This window comes from Camarhynchus parvulus, chromosome 1A (assembly GCF_901933205.1).
Source record: "Camarhynchus parvulus chromosome 1A, STF_HiC, whole genome shotgun sequence".
Classification (NCBI taxonomy): domain Eukaryota; kingdom Metazoa; phylum Chordata; class Aves; order Passeriformes; family Thraupidae; genus Camarhynchus; species Camarhynchus parvulus.
The window spans coordinates 61,843,459-61,859,708 of record NC_044586.1 but is presented as its reverse complement, the minus strand read 5'-3'; the positions used below and the strand labels follow the sequence as shown (position 1 = coordinate 61,859,708).

At 37.9% G+C, this 16,250-nt stretch overlaps 1 protein-coding gene across 2 annotated transcripts in view; it reads left to right on the top strand.

Moving 5' to 3' along the window:
• The window catches only part of SEMA3A (semaphorin 3A), a 322,318-nt gene that overhangs the window by 82,702 nt on the left and 223,366 nt on the right, over nucleotides 1-16,250 (top strand). For both annotated transcript variants that reach the window (XM_030961132.1, XM_030961133.1), the window contains exon 2: nucleotides 3,842-3,912. The gene's annotated coding sequence lies outside the window, so the exon portion shown is untranslated. The remainder of the gene's footprint in view (nucleotides 1-3,841; nucleotides 3,913-16,250) is intronic.

Below are 16,250 nucleotides of genomic sequence, written 5' to 3'. Positions count from 1 at the left end.
ACTTCTCTGAGCTTGTGGCATAGGTGTGGACTCCCTCATTTGCTCTCAGGAAACAGTCTCTCCTTCCAGGGCCTCCTGTCTCAAGCTCAGAAGTTCAGACAATGGGAGCTCGTGGAATTCTCTCTTAGCTATCACTCAGACCTCTCAATCGTATATTGTATATAAAATATAATAACCACAAAGTGAAAAAAAAAGCTCAAGGAAGAGATCTTTCATCCAAATTTATTTATTTCAAGTGTGGTGTATAAGCGCACTAATAAAAGAGCTACCAACACTAACACTTTGTATGTGGAGTATTCCACAGATGAAATTAACCTAGTGAAGTGTATCTGAAATATATGTTTTACTTAAAATTGCTGTATGACTGCAAAAACTCATGGTTGAACAATTTATTTTCAATTGAGTAAAAGCTAATCACAGCCACAAAAGGTTCCTCTCTGCTCTCTCTCTTCCTTTTGTCTTGTAAGAAATAATAAAGTGAACAGAATTTCCTATTAAATTTTTGCTGGTTCAACAGGGTGGTCTACTCCTTTCAACCCTAGAGCAGTTGTTAGGGGAGCAGGGAGCTAGAACTGGACTTGGCTGCTCGTATTTGATTATCAGAGCCAGCTGGAAAGGGGTCAAGCAGTGCCTATAAAGGACTGAGAAACCTCAGCTGTAAAAAACAGCAGGAGGTAGTTTGGCTCCTGTGATTGGCCCTGAAGTTTTGGGAGCACACAAGCAAAAAGCAGTGAGGATCCTACAAAGTTTTTAATAAAGATTAGTTTTTCTTTCTGCATACCTGTGTGTGTACGTGTGGGTGGGTGCGTTGGTTGATCTTCACATCGCCATCCCTGAGACATTAAAACATTTGTGAAGTAAAATGTCTGAAACAGGTACAAGAATGTTGCCAGTCAGTCCTGGCAAGATGAATAGGAAAGATGAAAATCAGTGGTACTTGTTCTATTTATTACTAGGATGTTTACATTGAGCTTCATATGCATCAGAAAGAAGTGCATGCACCTGCAATCTGAATTTCACAAGGGATTAATAATGTTGGGTGCTTAAACTCTCAATGCCCCTCTTGAGAATCTGAAAAAAGCCTGACATTTTCTTCATTTTTTTTTTTAGTGTATTTGTCAGTTTAAAAAAGAGGAGAAAAATCTCAACAGTAAATAATTTAATTTATTTAATAGGGTTTTTGTGGCTAAGAGATAAACTGCAGATCTTTTCCACATCTGATCTAAGAAAGCATAGCCTTTTCAACACAGAGTTTTAATAAGAAATTTTTGTATGGAGAATGCTCTTTTGACCAGATGATAAAAATATAAAAATACAGCTGCTACTATATCTCAGGAAAGTGTTGATGGAGCTGTGACAGAAGCATCACAATAACAATATTTCAGTATCACTCAAATTCTGCTGTAATTAAGAATATGCTCCATTCAGCTGTTGCATGTTGAAGTCAGTAGTTTAGTTAAGTGCATGCATATTGCAGGAACTAGAAACGTTGAATATGAAGTGGTTTTAAAACCAGTTTGTGTTGGGATGGGTGTTGTGCAGAGACTGGATTAGCAGGATGGCTACAGAGCTTGTGTAGTGACTAAGAAAACTAGCAGAATTGGGATGTTAAACCTGTTTAATACTCAGGACACTCTGTTGTTTTCCCAAATAATGGTTTAGAATCAGGTTAAGAGAAGACAAAACATAAGAATCTATAGAAGTATCTTTTATGGCTTCTGTATCAGTTTGCTTCTTATGTGGTGTCTGTTAGCCTCCTCCGATCTAGGGCTGCTAGGTTTGATGGATTTGCATCAAATTTGGGTCTTTTTTCCAGAGTCCATTGAAATGTCTTAACTGGGTTTTGTCTAGGTTTTAACACAGGACAGAGTAAGGTCTGAAATTTGTCTTTAGCCTGCAAAGAAGAACACCAGTAGGAAAGGAAAAAAAAAGGTTTTGCTCTCTGGAGAGCAAATCAGCTATTATTCCCTTTAGCAGATCAAGTAATTTATTTCATTTAGAATCACTGACAGTCTAGGTTGCAGAAGATCAGCTCTTTTATTATTGAGATATTGAAACTTTTTTCTTATTTACTTCAATTGTGTGTGTTGCCTTCTGTTTGACAGTTGATGTGGGCAAGATCTCAGCACTGGTTTCTCCCACTGGATAAGTTTTCCTCTGCTAGCTCTTTAAAACTAGAGGCTAGAATGTCTCTCAGCAAACTTCTTATAATACATTTGCACAAGAAAATTGTCCCGTAATGTCATTTGTTTCTTCCTTATTTCAAAATGCTGTAGCATGGTTCCTCCTGTGTCAATCACATTTAGAAAGCCAGAGCATTTCAGTGAAACTGTAAATCATGATCCAAATATAGAAAGTTTTTTTGAAAAGCATGTAGCCAACAAGACCTTGCCTAATTTTACGTGAGAATGTTGCTAGCTTATTTGCCAAGGAATGTTAGGCATTGTGCAAGCACATATTAAAATACAAACTGTATCCTAGAAATCTGTAGGGTCCCGTAGCATCTGCCATCAGAAATATAACAAAATTAACCAACACAGTCCATGTGTTCCAAACAGAAATTTTTAATTTGAAATTTTCAGTGAAATGAGTCAACTGTAGATCCAACTGGGTTTAATTACATTTGGACTTGATCTTTCATGCACACATTCCATACAGAGAGTATTGAAAAGCCTTTTTCACTGCTCATCCATAGCACTGTCACTCTCTAGCATCTTGACAACCAGGGTGTTTTCTAAGTCCTGGAGCAGGAAATGACATCCCAGGGTGTCTGTGCTCATGTGATGGGCATCACAGTGGTAAGTTTGTGCCAGTGCCTGAAAAGTCCATTTGTGTGAGCAAATTTCTTGTTAACAAGTTGCAAAATTTCTTAAATATTTTTTCATTTACTTTATCTTCTTCCACATGTTCAGGTTAAAAATAAAAAGGGGAAGACTGGATGGAGATCAGACATTCATATAGGTGTACAAAGGTCAATTATTTGAGTTTTTCCAGTCAAGTGTGACTCTCTTTTACAGCTGAAGCTTAAAGTTAACTGCTCCGAGCTACTCCAAATTGAACTTGGCTTTCTGATCAACCTCCTTAGCTGGAGCTTGTATTTGTGAAAGCCCACATACATGTCTGAGTAGATATTTAAGTGCAAAAAGTGCCCAGGAGTTCTGCATGGCCTCAGGCATTCTGTGTTGCAGAGCTCTGGCACAGCAGGTTCCCTGGTGGGTGCTCCTGCCAGGGGATGGTGCTTGCAGTGCTGCACTCCTGCATTCCTGCTGCACTCCTGCAAACCTGCAGGGCCCCTCTCCAAATGAACATCCCCTCACTCCCTGGCCTTCTCCTAAGAGACATAACTGAGTGGGCCATGGTAAAACTGCACTGTAAAGTTTCAAAAAGTGAAACTATTTTATTTCAATATCATTCATCTAAACTTGCCTTTATAAGTAGATATGACTTCATTCCAATGAAAATCAATGAGGGATTTGGGGGGTTTGGAGGAGGTTCCTTGGGTTGGATTTTTTTTTCCCGATAATGAGACAATCCCAACAAACCCCAGTTGCAAACCAATACGAGTTCACTTCATTACAGCAAAAAAAGCTGATACTTTAAATAAGTGCAATATGACTGTGCTTCCTCAAAAGAACCCTGCCATGCATTATCCCAAGTCTTTTTGAATTAAGAATAGTACCTGTTACACAGTCAAGACTTTGGGTGCTTTTAAATGATGCTTCTAAACAATGCCATGGTAATGGATTATGTTCTTACTTACTGTTCAGAAGTAGGTAAACTTTTATGGGTTTTTTTCTGTAAACTGGTTGCATTTTTTAAATATAAAATTATTTTCCTTTAGGAGTATCAAAAGAAACATCAATCAAACTGGATAATTTTGCTTTGACCATTAAACTCTTGTGGCTGTCTGAGGTAAGATCTTTTGCTCTTCTTCTTTTTCTTTTTTTTTTTTTTTTTTTTTGACATACATTTAAATAAGTTAAAACTAACAGTTCCTTCCTCTTAGTTTACCAGGGATCAAGAATTCTGTGAAAATTTAATATATTCCTTAAAGGGCCTAACTAGTTCTCTGAAGTTCATGTAAAAGATTCGAATACTGGTTTTGTTTAATTTTCTGTTAAAACCTCAGCTAGATGTTCATTCAGACACTACTGATCTAATGGAGACAGATAGATACTATGCTTGTAACAAGGCACAGGTAAAGCTCATGGTGTGCCCTATAGTTTTGGCTCTTGATATGTGTCCTGACAATGTCAACCTGCCTGTGTCAGGTTGAGGTGGGACCTGGCACAACAGGACATTGTTTGTACATTTTGATTTATTTGGAGAATTTCAGTGGATGGCCACACCAGGGGCCTTCCTCCCATGGAGCTGGGAATCAAGACTGGTATTTCTCCGGGTCAGAGACGCCCATGGTGTGAAAGTGTGATAGGATGGTAAATACTTTCCTGCTCTGAACTGTAAATGTTGTTTTCATACCTGGTCATCTTCTTGTACTGGAAGAAGCATCATTTACAAGAGACCACTCTTGCAGGCTCAGCTCTTGGCTGGATACTTAGATGTCTGACATAGTTTCAGGTACAAGAGCTCAGTTACTGCACCTATGATTGATTTGACCAGCACTAGTTTTTAAAATTAAAACTTCAGATGGGAAAGGAAATCCATTAGGTTAATACCCTTGTGGTTTTTAATGTTCCCTTTTTTATAGGAATTGTGACAGGTCATGGGATAATTTTCCTTGGGTGGACTCTGGAGTAGTTGCAATCACTATTTGTATAGGTTCTCACAGAGATTGGCTTTGAGCACTAATTTTATTTAGATATTCTGAATTCTTTTTGGAGGTGCCTCTTTTACCTAACTACAATGTGCTTATTGCATAGATGCAACTTAATATTAAATGGTGCAAATATTTGTTTAGAGTTGCATCCTTCCAGGATATGCTTCTGTGAAAACATTAAAACACTTCACTGTTTGCTTGGAGAATTTTTTTTTTCTCACCCAATGTATCAGCTGTTGCATATGGAGCAAGGTACACAAAGGTCTTCTCATATTTCTGTCCTTTACCCCTGGAGTTACATTCACAGTGGGGGGAAAAGGGAGAGATTTCTCCCTCCCTTACACAACCAAGAAAGAGTTCTAATAATTTAGCCCTAAGTGTTTAAGCCATGCTCCAGTGCTGCTGAATCTGAGTTTGGCATCATTTGAAGGAGCTTGCTGAAGTGTGAAAGGCAATGATGTGGGTATGATTAAAAAGTATTGAAAAATTATAGACCACACTGCAAGAGGCCTTTATTCAGGTGGATGAGGTCAAGGCAGGTTAATACACAAGGAGCACTTTTGTAGCTGATGCCTGTGTATGTCAGGCAAAAGCATATTAAGAGTTGTTTCATGGGGTCTATCCTCTCCTTCACCTTACTGGCCAGACTGCAACTGGCAGAACAAATTTTGCAGTAATAGAAGTTGATCTCACTATTCATAATTTTAGAAGAATACATAACCTGTACTTAGTTCTCTCTATTCTATGCATTTGATATAAGTATTTAATTTCTGGCTAGCTGAGAACATGAGCAATAACGGAGAAGAAAAATTGAGAGTGGGCTATTTTATGAAACCCCACAAAAAAACTCAGGTGACTAAAGTTTGAAAGGTATGATAAATTTTAAAGGGGTTCCTGCTTCCTTGAGCAACTATTTCCATATCTTAATTGAACCTATTAAGACTGTAATATAAAGGTTTTACTTTGGGTTGATTTAAAAGTAAAAGCAGTATGTTAGCAAGTGGCAAACTTCCAAGATAACCACACACTTTAAGATGAGATGAATGTCATTTCCAACACTCTGGAACTATGATTGACCCCAATTTATAGGTATTTTTTGATACTCAATAATATTTTAGTCCCATTTTCATGGCTGTGTCCCAGACTATAGATGAAAGCTAAGTATCTGTTTTCTTTTTTTGGCAAACAATGATGTCCTGATTTTTCCAATCTAAATTGCCCTCCAGGGCACTAATAAAACAAGTCATGGCTCACAAAGTAAATTTCCTGTGTACTAATTGAAAACGGTTTCAAATTTATTAAGGTTTCAATCATCTTCCCAAGATCTAATGCTTGCACTCATGGTTCTCAACCTGACTGCTAATATCCTTACCTGAAAGGAGAAAGAAGCATTAAAGATACTTCTCAGGTATTTTAAATTAAAATGGGGAGGGAAGGGGGAATGAAAATAACAATAACAGAAAAGCACACATATCATATTGTTGAATGTGGTTTAAGACAACATCTGAAACTAAGCACTCATTCTCATGAAATATTTGGGTTTATTGTACTTGCCAAAACTTCCCCTATACGTGTTCCCAGACATGGTTGTAATGTGTGATCTACTACTATTTGCTGCTAGACCTCATTCTAAGGTGGCAGAAAAGGCAGAAAAGCCACAACATTGGTTTCTTCCTTTTTGCTAGGCTTTCTGTGTCATTGCTGTGTAAACTGCAGGAGACAGAGAGGGAGCAGGGCTGTTGAAATGTCCCAACTTTCTCCCCCTTCAAACCACATCACAAAGAAGTGTAAGTGCTGTGCAAACCATCCCACAGCAACCCACAGAGAGCCTTCTGCTCTGGGCTTCCTCTCTCCAAAATATTGTACTGGGAGGGAAGGCACTTGTCAGATTTTCTGGCACCACATTTCATAGCAGAGTTCCTCTAGCAAGGGAACCACAACCTCTTGTGCAGACTGAATTAATAACGTGACAAGAGCATTTGGCCTCCATGTGGATGAGGGCTGGCTGGAAAACTAGAACTCTGGCTTCTGAAAGATTTCAGGGTTTAGAAGTTTGTTTTATTTCCTTCATCATGCTAAATCAAATTGTGTAAAGGAAAAACAGGGTAGGAAAAAATCCTCAACCCCTACAGCCTTATTTTCCTAAAAATACCAATATATTAATGCTCTAAAATGGTTCAATTGTTATGAAGATCACCTCTGATTAAAAAGCAAAACAAAACTCCATTTCTCTCATGTCTCCAATAAAACCCTGGATAAAATCAGTCTCTTGCATTGTTTTTATTGCAATTGTTTTGGTTTGTGTAAATGCTTAAATATTGGAAAATAGACTGGATGGCTTGGTGGGGATATAAAAATTAAATTTCTATGGGCAACTGTTCTGTGTATCAGGGAATATGAGAGACCACAGCTCAAATCTCATCCATTTTTTGGTTTATGGTGATCCCTTAGGAAGAGGATGGTGAGGTAAAACCCTGATCGTGAAGGGTCTCCAAGGACGCCATTTTGTGCACCCTACGTCCTTGGAGAGATACAGTCATTCTAATTGTCATTGCATATTTATACAAAATTATCTTCACTGGACCATGACACACATGCATTAATTCTCTATCCTCGTGTTTTGTCTAAGTAGAAGTACAGTCAAGGCAAACATACTCCCTAAGGATAGTCTGTTATGCATCTATCTGAGAAAAGTTTCAAACACAAAACTTCTCAAAAACTACTCATTTTCATTAAAAGTAATAATAAAAAATGCTCTAGCAAATCATAATTTTTGGGTAGGAAAGAGACTTTCCTGGAGAAGTCCCATCCATCTGCAATGCAGATGGCCTCTGTTCAGGGTCTGAGCCCTGAAAGCTGCATGGAACAGCAGTAAATCCTCACAGGGTGGATTCCAGCCCCAGCTGCGTGTTTGTGCTGTACCTACTGTACCTTTCACCCACTCTGCCTTTCCCCTTCCAGCACAAGAAGCAGCACTCAAAGTCTCCCACCCCTGCTCTACTTGGCTCCAATTCTAAACCCTGTGACTTCCTTCTGCTTACAGAGGTGTGTTCTCTGCTAGCATACCTAAAGGGACAGCATTAATGTCTGATAGCTATTTTACCCAGCCACAGATTCTCTGTCAAGACTCATGTTCGTGGCAGAGGCAGCAGAAGAGCAGATGAGCAGCAGTTGCAATGCTATAAACTAATTCCCAGATGTAGAGGAGTCTAGTTGTAATGGCTGTACTGTACATGTGGAAATTAAGTCTAAACATACTGCAGTCCCCATTCGCTTGTGAGCCAATTAAAATGTCACTCATGACAGCAGCATAGTAGATACTGTGTTTCTCCTTCTGTTCTCTTGTATGCATATCATCTTGGTATGTTCATGATAATTTATGGGGAAAAAAGATAATACAGACATTTCACCATCATATGGTTTTTGCTATGCTTAGTACAATACTACACTTAATTCCAAGAACTTTAAGAGACACCTATTGAACTCCAGTAATAACCATTCCTTTCAAACTCTTCTAAGCAGCAGTTGCACTTCTTCAGTTTTACATACTAGTATTTTCCTATAATGCTGCAGTAGATAATTTATCATTTCATAAATGTTATATAATCCATGTTTTATGCAGATGCACCTTTTTCTTGGCAGGACTGTACTCCATGATTCCAGTCAGAATCATGATGTGATTATGAAATCTGTCAATAGTCAAATAATGTTTAATGAAAAAAATCTTGACACCCATTCTGTAGAATCCTTCAGATATGAGCCTAGTTTTGAAGTCATAGCAAAAATGCCTTTTATTCTAACAGACAGTTTATATAGAGATGATAATATGTCTGATTTTCAGCTTCGTTTCTCATCAGCATGAGAGAGTAAAATATCTTCAAAGTTAGCATAAATTAGGTCTACTTTTGTACCATTTGCAGTGATGGAAGAGAATAAAGCTAGTTGCAGTCTGGAGTTTTTTAATTTAGAAATCCTAATGTTAAAAAATAAGTTGTCTAACACAGGTTATTTTACATTCAGAGAAAGTAGTATTTTTGGTTCTCCTCTGCAAATATTCGGTTTCCTCATTATCTTTCCCATGAGAAAGAGCAGGAAAAGAACATTAATTTAGAGGGCACTGAAGCTGAGAGAAGAAAGGGTCACAGATTCACTGTCCTCCACAGTACCACGCACTGATGAGCAGCACTGCTGTATTTAGTGACAGGCCTTTATCTTTCAGTGAAGTTTAGCTTTATAAGCAAGTTTGTATTTTCTTTGTCTTTAGAAGGGAAGTATTCTTACACCAAAGTTCATTCACCACATTTGGTTGCTTTTTTGGAGTTCCTATCTCAAGTCTAAATTTACATGAACATTGACTAAATCTCATTTCTGAAGACTTTTTGAAATGAAACGGGAAAATGAGAATGACATTGAGCATTCTGAATAGCACATGAGTTTGGTTTCATGGGTTTGCTCTAGTACCTTTTATAATTACTTAATTCAATTAGCTTCCTCAATATTATGAAATTCACTGAAGGAGAACCCCTGCTTAGATAAATAAAGAATTGAATTTATCCTCAGATATTATAGAAAATAGTTAGACATCACATCAAAAGATTTTAGTATTTGGAAGAAACACATAAGAATATTAAAAATTGCCATGAGGTCACCAGTGCATTTCTGTTCCTACAACACTTCTATTTGTTCCAGTGGGGGTCCAAATATTTTGGAAACTGACCTCCATACAAACGGCGATTAGTGAACTCTAAAGCAAATAAGCTATACCTTATCCAATTACTTTGGAGCTCTCACAAAGCATTTCCCCCAAGAAAAACACACTCATCAATCCATTTAAATTTTATAATAGCACTTTAATGATATATTGGGCACAGTCAAAAATGGATTAAATAACCAAAGGAAGAAGTACGTGTTCCAATTTAGAGCACAAACTTCTATAAACTTGCTTGGAATAACTTCTGCTAGATTTATCTCCCTATTGTGTTTCTTTTTGTCTCTGCATTCCTGTGCTAGGAATTAGGCCTGAGAGGGAAAGCTATACTTTTAGCCTAGCCAGGGGCCAAGTACCAATCAGGCTATCTGAACATTCCTCTTCTGTTAAAGGCAAACCTCACTCTAATAGAAAATCTCAGCTATGTCCCAGGACAATGCTACTTCAAAGGTCAACATGTCATTCATGTCTAAGCTTCAGGGACATAGTAAAACTGACATTTGAAACCACAAGCCACAATGTTTCCTTGGGATTCCTTCTAACATGTCACCAGGAATGGCTGCAGAGTCACACAGTCAGAAATAAACTGGACTCAGCGAAGACACAGGCATCCAAAAGGAAAGCAAAAGCAAGGCAATGTGAGCAGCAAAAAAATGTTTCTAAAATGCCAAAAGACCATAACTTGCTATTCTGTTCTCAATATATGGTAGCTTGATTCAAGGGGGAAATATAGATTTTTAGGAATGTCAGCATGAAGATAAACATCACACTCCTAGGTCAAGGGGTTGAGGAAGAGGATATGTTCACCACATTTTCTGGCTTTCTGCCCTACCTATGAAGCTGAACATAGTTGTACAACAAGTTATATGTGGTTATGATAATCATATTTAGAGACATATTGGCTATTTTATTATTTAAAAAGTACATCTGTATCTTCCCAGGAGGAAATGCAGATTTGTTTCTGAGCCAGCTGACATAGCAAAATGAAAATCTGGACTGTCCCTTAGTCAGCTGCACAGACATCCTTTTCTCCCTGCCTGCTATTTTAAGTCAGTGTAGGATGAACTTCGTAGTTACTAAATTTGTGTTGATTGCTTTGAAGAACAGCTTGGATAGCTCTGTACAACTTTTTTACTGAATTAGTGTTAAGTGCCTAATTTTTCCTTTTTCATTCTTCTAGTAAATTTTCTTAGTTTTACATGATTCATTATACCATAAAAAATGTAGAAAACTTTCTGTGGTACTCAGAGCTTATTTGTATTGTACATATATGTAATTTGTCCTATAACATAGAATATATATCACATATAGATATGTCACTTTGCTTTGAAGAGGTATCTGCTCAGAATTCAATGTCATCAAAATTAGGGAGGTTTCAAACTGAGATACTATTTTGTACCAGAAAAAAGTCTCTGTAATTAGACATAGGGAGCTTTTTTAAAAAAGAATTATTAGAAGGGGTTTTTTTGTTGTTTGTTTGTTTGTTTTTTAATGGGATGTGCCTATTTTAATTGTTTTGATTTTGTATTTTCTTCAGTTTGAAGTGTTCTTCTATAGGGTATTTACGCATTTTCATCTGTACCTATAGCCTACCCTGGGAATTGGAAAAAAAAAACAACTAAAAAAACAACCTCCACTTCTCATAATGAAAGTCATGTAGAACAGATGCATGGGGCAACCTGTGATTGCTTCTGCTATAGATTTTCAGCAGTTACAGGGGCATCAGGTCTTCCCTTTCCACAATTACAAACTGGGAAATGAACTGTCCATAATTAGACACAATGGTCAAGAAACAGTCTATTTATGCAGAATTCTCTGTATCTTGGTCTGTTATGGATGGCAAGTAACGATTTAGAAAAGCTGCATAAACAAATGAATGCACATTCTCAACTCCCCTCTCAGAGAAACAGTGGCAGTCATTGATTCCCATTACTCCTCTTGACTTCTGAATTGGAATAGACAATTAAGCTATCTTAGCTTTCTCATAAAGCTTGTCTTCCCAGCTGGAGCAGTGTGAAAGGAAGCTGTGAGAAATATTAAGAAAAATAGGGCAAAGAAAGAGATATAAAGATTGATTTCTCTTCCCTTTGCCAGTGTTAGCAATTAGGTAAACTGATTTTCAGTGAGGTCATCTGTCACAATTGGAAGCTAATTTGAAAATGGATTAGCTTAGGAAGTAGCAATTTCTGCTCCATGGGATTCAGCAGCAAGTGATTCAATTCTGTCACAGAGCTCATAAACTGGCTGAGATCAATGCCCACCTAATGTGCCATTACACCCCGGGCACACTTCAGTGACAGCACAGGCAGCCCTGGCTGCAGGGAGTTTCCCTGCTGGCTTTCCCCTGCTCCACACTCGTGTTCCACAGGTGTGTTAGCTGATTATTTTGCCTAAGGGAATAAACAGTTTAGGAGAATTAGAATGGGTGAAACTGTTTCTCCCTCTCTTGAGAATGAGCTCTGTGGTCTGAGATCAGTAGCAGCAAATGAGAAGGATTAGGTGGCACACCCTTTTCTTAGGAAAGGGCTGCATCTGCTGTGTGAATGCAAGATTCTGCAGCAGCACAGCAGAGACTAATACATGACCTCCTGGAATTTCCAGGGACAAAGGACTTGAGTTTGGTCAGATTTCTGGGGCTGTGTGAGCACACAGGTAGAGAAAGATAATCTCCTGTCCCTGCCTTGTCCGAGGAAGACTCCCAAAACCATTCTGTCATCTTCTCTGAACTGTTTTGTCTCTTGAAAATCAGTACAGCCCTATTACCCCATCTATCCCTCTTGGCTGCCCATCCTCTTTGCCAGCCAAGCTCAGGTCCAGCTGAATCCCCCTGTGCAGGTCCCTGCACTGGGATCCGAGCAGATTACAGAGACTGGAGCCTGTGACCTCACATGGTCAGCAAACAGATGGTGATGGCAGTGACCTGAAGTAGCTCAGGCATTCACCACCAGCTACCTCTGATGAATATAGAGATATTTGTGTAGCTGCTCAAGTGAGAAACCGAATGTGTTAATTGCCATCAATCCAGGGATGGTGACCCGTGAAGGTCTGAAGGGATTCAGGGGAATGGTTCAAGTAGGCTTTGTTGGGACAAGACTGAAAACCAGAGCCAAGGTCCTCTTGGGGAGAAACATCTGAAAGAGTTTTGTGCACCGCCAGTGGGGAATTCTAGAATTCAAGATCAGGCTGAATTAATAAGCCTGGAGGAATATAGTTCTCTTACAGTGAGAATTTTTAATATTTTGGAGAACTTTTTTCTCTAAGCTTGGTCAAGATCTTTGGGCCAATATATTTAGAATTTTATATTGGAAGTCTTGCTGGATCAATGAAGAATCTTTGTTGTGATATCTGTACAGCTTTTTCCTAGAAATTAATTCAGACATCCTAAAATGCTTACAGGATGAGTGGCTTGCTGTAGAAGACAAAATTTTGAAATGGAAATTGATCTTGAGAAAGGGAGGGAATCTTTCACTTAAAAATGTGAAAAAGCCAACAATTCCAAAACTTAAAATGAAAGTCCATAAAAATCACGTAGCTGTTTTCTGACAAAGACTTTTAACAAGCTTTTTAAACCATAGAGATAAATCATGATGATCACCTTGTTATTGAGCTGTAGTGACAATATAAATTTGAAAGCAAAAAATGGTGAATAATTGAAGCAGATAAAATATTAAGCTTCACACCCTATTCTCAGGGCATGTGCAATTTATGGTTTCATTTTACAATGGAATAACCAGACATAATGCAAACACCGAGAATTAAGACTTCTCAAACTGAGACTCTGTTCACCCAGATATTTGTGATTGTATAAATACCACAACCCCAAATACAGCAATGAATCACATTTTTACTTCAGACCCTTAGATACAGTTGCTAACACTTCTTTTGTCAAAGAATTATTCAGAAAGATGCAATAGAAACATTAGGATAAAATTCAAAGAATTCTTCAAATGAGATCCTTAGGAATATGAAACATTTCTATTGTCAGACATTAAACTCTTAGGAGCCCATCTGATTACTGTATTTTTCAAGAGTAATTTGGCTAGAGTCTAGTTCCCCATGACCAAACCTCTTTTAAAAGTGAATTTTAATGTGAAAAGTGGCTTAGATGTCCATCACAATTTTTTTGGGGTATCAGGAAAAATAAAATAAAATCTGGAAAAACAGAGTTAATATGGTCTCTGTCTAAAGCACCAGAGCCATATAAAGATGACACTCAAGTGCCCTTCCTTCCTTGCCATTCTTTCCTTGGAAAGGAAGCACATCCGCCTGGAACAGTGCAGAGTCATGGTGCACTCTGCTATGTCTCGCTTAGTAGCCAGCTGAGGCATCAGGATTTCAGGGAACAGCATATTTCATGCAGTCTAGATACATGAAAAGATTAGAAATTGTCTCTTGTGCTACTTTGGCTTCTATTTTCCTATGTCAGTAATAATTTTAATGCAGAAATTTTAATAATTTCATGGAATTTCAGAGCAGATGTTTCATGAAAGTGTGAAAAGATGTAGTTTCTTTGTTTTAATTGTATTTTTACCTATTGAATCAATGATAATGTCAGGTTTCAGAAACAGTTATTCCATAACACTCTCTGAAAGAAAAATTAGTAGTATCTTCATTCAACTCTGCTTGGAATCTACCACTGAAACAACAGAAAAAAAAATACCAAACAAGATGATGAAAAAAAAAATGGAAATCAAATATTAGGGGACACAAATCCAACTAATTTTAATGTGAAGCCTACCAAGTTTCTAAGATAATTGTATCGTGTCAATGACTGCAACAGCAACAACAAAGATGTTGACACTCAGGACTCTGATGCTTTGTACCCAGCTGTGCCTTTCTGCATCTCCACAGCAGCAAATACACTTTTTTTTCCTGTTTCACTATTTCTTCATAATTTTTTCTAACATGATAATTGTAAGAAAGAACCATAATAACAAATCCCTGAGTTTGATTTCTGAAGCAAATACTATGTATTATTTCTAGAGCTGGTTTTGCAAAGGCTACGTAACCAAGAAAACCCTTTAGTCCTCATTAAGATGTCTTTCTCTTAACAATTAATAATATCACTTAGAAGTTCTCTGGCTCACCTCCTGTCACACTGGTGCAACATTCAGCTTGACTTTAGCAGCAGGGTGTTGAGTTTAGCAATTGGATGGGGCTGCACTTGTTTTTAGTGCAAGAAGGGGTAATATTTAAGTCAAACCTAACCTGCCAGTGATTGCTATGACTGGACTGTGGGGTCACTCTCACACTGCAATTGTATGTCAACATACAGTTAATAAACAAAGTGACACTTTGTGATTATTGCACAGCAAGTTAGAAGTGAGGTGAAATTTCCTGCCTTTTCTGTAGAAGAAAATCTATGATGTCAGTGACACCAGCTCCCATTTTTTTTAACCATAAAAACTGAAAGAGGCTGGTTGGGTGATTAGATGTAGGAAAATTAGTTTTTGATGAAGTGTTGGCTAAACATGCCAAGTAAAATTCACCCCTACTATATGTCCATTGAGCACATGGGAATAACACCAAAGACAAAATTTTTCTAACCTTAAACCTGACATTTTCTTTTACTTCTTAACTCTATCCTTCAAAAATCCTAACTGGAGTTCAACTTTTCAGTGTGCCTGACTCTTCTACAGAGTGAAAGAACCTTGCAGTAGTGGCTTTGAGGTGAATTGGCTTTTTAACACAAAGGGTATTAGCAGATGAGGAATCTGTTGTCCTTTGTTCATGAAGGTCACAAGTGCTCAAGTATTTTGCTGACATCTTGCAGAATGGAGCCATCAGCAACAGTGGAGTGGGAACATCCATCTCCACATAAACAGCTGAGGCTTTATTACTCTTTACAGATGGGCATTCTCAATCCTCCTTCTAGGCAGGGAGGATTTGGGATACGCAATCTGTAACTAACCATGACTCACCAAATCTTTAACTTATCAAGAGTGTTGTCAGATGTCCTGGAGACACATCCACAACTCAGGATGGAAAATCAAATACATATGCTGCCCGATCCATTTTGCAGAGAAGAAATGAAGATGCCCAGCTCATGTTAACTGACCCAGTTTCACTGAGGTATATGGAGGTGGGATGATCTATAGCAGCAGCATGTAGTCTGTGTGGTGTTTAGATTGAACATCTGGGCTTGTGTACTTATCAGAGGTAAGAAAAAGTAATAATTAGTCTGAGATCTGGCCATACTGTAGTATACTAGCCATAAGTGCTATATGTGGTAAATGTTGAAGCTTCAAAAAGAATGGAGTTCAGGCCAGCCTGAATGTCTCCTTACCCAAAGGTTCTTAAAGAATGTGTGTAACTCACTCTGTAAATCAGGTTGGAACTTTTGTCAGTCAGGTTGGCACTTCCGTCATTTTACTGTATCACCATGTTTCACGGAGACTGGTCATCAAATCAAGCTTCTACTGACTTGAAATATTATGGGAGGAATGAAAACATATCACATGTCATTGCTGTATGTGTTCTGCCATACCTTCCCACCAGCTAACCACCCTGAAGATATGTTTGTTTCCCAAGATATTCTAAAGTCAAATTCTCAATGTTATTGTTCTGGTGGGTTTTTTATTTATTGTGCCTAGTAACTTCAAAGAGAGAAATTATATCATGGCTGTTTGCATAAAAAATATTTCAGCTTCATATACACATGGAAATATTTAAAATGAAATACTGGTTCAGATAGCTGGAGAAACACCAAGTTCTTGTTATGTACGCTTCTTGGTTTCTCTGTACAAACACAAATCCAAAGCAAAC